At 36.9% G+C, this 3434-nt stretch overlaps 1 pseudogene; it reads left to right on the top strand.

The window, feature by feature from the left end:
- The first annotated feature begins 351 nt into the window (after nt 1-351).
- Nucleotides 352-1748, top strand: LOC144307970 (translationally-controlled tumor protein-like; annotated as a pseudogene).
- The last annotated feature ends 1686 nt before the right edge of the window (nt 1749-3434 follow it).

Raw genomic sequence — 3434 nt, 5'->3', positions numbered from 1 at the left:
TATTTAAAAAATCAAATATTTGAAGATACAAAAAAAGGGTAGATTATTTTGTATGTAAGTTATATCTCAATAAAGGTAATTTACAAAGAAAAAATGATGTTATTTGCAATAGCATCAAAATAATACAATACTTAGAAATAAACCTAACTATGGAGGTGAAAGATTTGTACACAGAAAACAAGAAAATATTACTGAAAGAAGTTTTATTTTTTATTTTCTAAAGATTTTATTTATTCATGAGAGACACAGAGAGAGAGGCAGAGACATAGGCAGAGGGAGAAGCCGATGCAGGACTCAATCCCGGGATCCCAGGATCACTCCCTGAGCCAAAGGCAGATGTTCAACCACTGAGCCACCCAGGTGTCCCAAGAAGTTTTAAAAGACAGAAGTAAATGGGAAGACATCCCATGTTTATGGATTTGAAGATTTAATATTATTAAGATGTCCATACTACCCAAAGTGCTCTACTGATTCAACACAATCCCTATCATATTTTTTTCAGAAATAGAGAAAACATTCTAAAATTCATAGGTATGGAAATCTCAAGGGAACTCAAATAGCCAAAACAATTTTGAAAAAGAACAAATTTGGAGGACACACTTCCTGATTTCAAAACATTGCAAAGCTATAATAATGAAAACAATGTACTGCCATGAAAACAGACAAATATACGAATGGAATAGAATAAAGATCCTAGTAATATGTCTTTCCATATATGGTTAAATTATATTTAACAAAGGTGATAAGACCATTTAATGGGGAAAGGACAGTCTTATCAACAAATGGTGATGGGAGCTTTTCTGCTTGCTTCCCCTCCCCGCAAGTGTCACCCAGGCTGCACTACAGGCTCAAAACTCCCAGCTCCTACTAAGCTAGTGCTGCCATCCTCTCTCCAGCTTCCATTATAATCATCTACCCAGACATCTTCAGCCATGATGAGATATTCTCCAACATCTACAAGATCCAGGAGATCATGGATGACCTGTGCCTAGAGATAGAGGAGAAGATAATCAGTAAAACAGAAGGTGACACTGATGACTTGCTGCTCATGGGTGGAAACGCCTCTGCTGAAGGCCCTGAGGGCAAAGATATGAAAATCACAGAAGTCACTGATGCTGATCATGACTGATTGTAATGAACCATCACTTACAGGAAACCTGCTTCACAAAAGAAGCATACAAGAAGTACTTCAAAGATTACATGAAATCAATCAAAGGCAAAATTGAAAAACAGATTAGAGAGAGTAAAACCTTTCATGACAGAAGCTGCAGAACAAATCAAGCATGCCTTTGCTAATTTCAAAAACTACCATTTCTTTACTGGTGAAAATGTGAATCCAGATGGCATGGCTGCTTTGCTAGACTACGATAAGGATGGTGTGACCCCATATATGATTCTCTTTAAGGATGGTTTAGACATGGAAAAATGTTAAGGAATTTGACTATTACTTTGGATGTATCACCTGTTGTCATAACTGGCTGTTGCTCATAATCCACACAACACCAGGACTTAGAGAAATGGGACTGGTGTCATCTTAAGCTCTTCATTTATTTTGACCTTGATGTATTTGGAGTGGAAGCATTGTTTTTAAGGAAAAAAACACAGGTCATGCAGGTTGTCTAAAAATAAAATGCCTTTGGGATCCCTGGGTGGCTCAGCGGTTTAGCACCTGCCTTTGGCCCAGGGCACGATCCTGGAGTCCCGGGATCAAGTCCCACATTGGGCTCCCAGCATGGAGCCTGCTTCTCCCTCTGCCTCTCTCTCTCTCTCTCTCATAAATAAAATATTTTTAAAAAATAAAAAAATATAAATAAAATGCATTTAAATTCATTTGACAAAGTGTCTCATAGTTTAATACATATTTAAATCCATCCTGTGTATTGTCCTGGAGAAGCTAGAGTCTGTTTGTAGACTACTACTAGAAATCATAAGACTCCCTGCAGGTAATTTCTATAGAAATGTCTACTCTGGGAGAGAGTAGAACAAGAACCAAAAGTCTTTTTTTTTTAAAGATTTATTTATTTATTTATTTATTCATGATAGACATAGAGTGAGAGAGAGAGAGGCAGAGACACAGGCAGAGGGAGAAGCAGGCTCCTTGCAAGGAGCCCGATGTGGGACTCGGTCCTGGGTCTCCAGGATCACGCCCTGGGCCAAAGGCAGGCGCTAAACCGCTGAGCCACCCAGGCTGCCCGAACCAAAAGTCTTAATTCTGAGTTCAAGTAAAGGGAAAGACCATGCTCGTAGCTGTGCCAACATTTGAAGTGGGTTCCTTACACATTCCATTACCTACAAATGGAAGTAGTTAACTCTGGAAGAAATTATCAAAAGAATAAAAAGACTAATACAGTTGGAAGCAAAACCAATAACACACAAAAGGTGTTGGGAAAACTGGATATCTATATCCAAAAGAAATTGGGGCCCTTGTACCATATACAATTAACTCAAAATGGATTAAAGACCTAAATGTAAGAACCTGAATTATAAAATTCTTATAGAAAACAAAAGAGGAAATCTTCATAAAATGGACTTGGCAATGACTTCTTGAATATAACACCACAAACACAAGCAACAAAAGCTAAAGCAGACAAATGAGACATTGTTCCAACACAAAAACTCTTGTGAATCAAAAAGCACAATCAACAGAATGAAAGGTAACTTATGGAAGGGGAGAAAACAATTGCAAATTATATATCTAATAATGGATAGATATTTAGAATTTATAAAGAACAACTCAACAAAAAATAAAATAACTTGATTAAAAATGGGTAATGAGCTTGAATATACATTTCTCCAAAGATGATATACAAATGGCCAACAAAGATGCAAAGATGCTCAACATCAATCATCAGAAATGCAAATCAAAACCACTATGTGATACTGCCTTACACCCATTAGTATGGCTACTATACACAAAAACACAAGTTTTAGCAAGGATGTGGAAAAGTTGGTGGGATTGTGAATAGTGCAACCACCATGGAAAACAGTATGGTGGGTCCTCAAAAAGTTTTAAATAGAGTGACCATACTATCTAACCATTCTACTTCTGGGTATGTATCTGAAATAATTCAGGTTTTAAGAGCTATCTCCATGCCCATGATCATAGCAGCACTACTTACAATAACCAAGAGGTTGCAGCAATTTAAGTGTCCAATGAGGGATGAGTGGATAAACAAAATGTGTATATGTGTACAATGGAATTTTATTCAACATTAAGAAGGAGAGAAATCTGTCGTATTATTCAACATGAATGTGATCTTGACGACATTATGCTAAGTAAAATTAGCCAATTCCATAAAGACAAGTAGTGTATGATTCTGTTTATATAATGTATCTAAAGTAGTTGAGTCATAGCTACAGAAAGTAGAATGGTGGTTTCCATGGGCTGGGGAGAGGGATAAAGGGGAATTGTTTAATTGGTATAGAATTTCAGA

This window comes from Canis aureus, chromosome X, assembly GCF_053574225.1.
Source record: "Canis aureus isolate CA01 chromosome X, VMU_Caureus_v.1.0, whole genome shotgun sequence".
Lineage (NCBI taxonomy): Eukaryota > Metazoa > Chordata > Mammalia > Carnivora > Canidae > Canis > Canis aureus.
The sequence above is the reverse complement of the archived record's forward strand: the minus strand, read 5'-3'. Positions and strand labels throughout refer to the sequence as shown.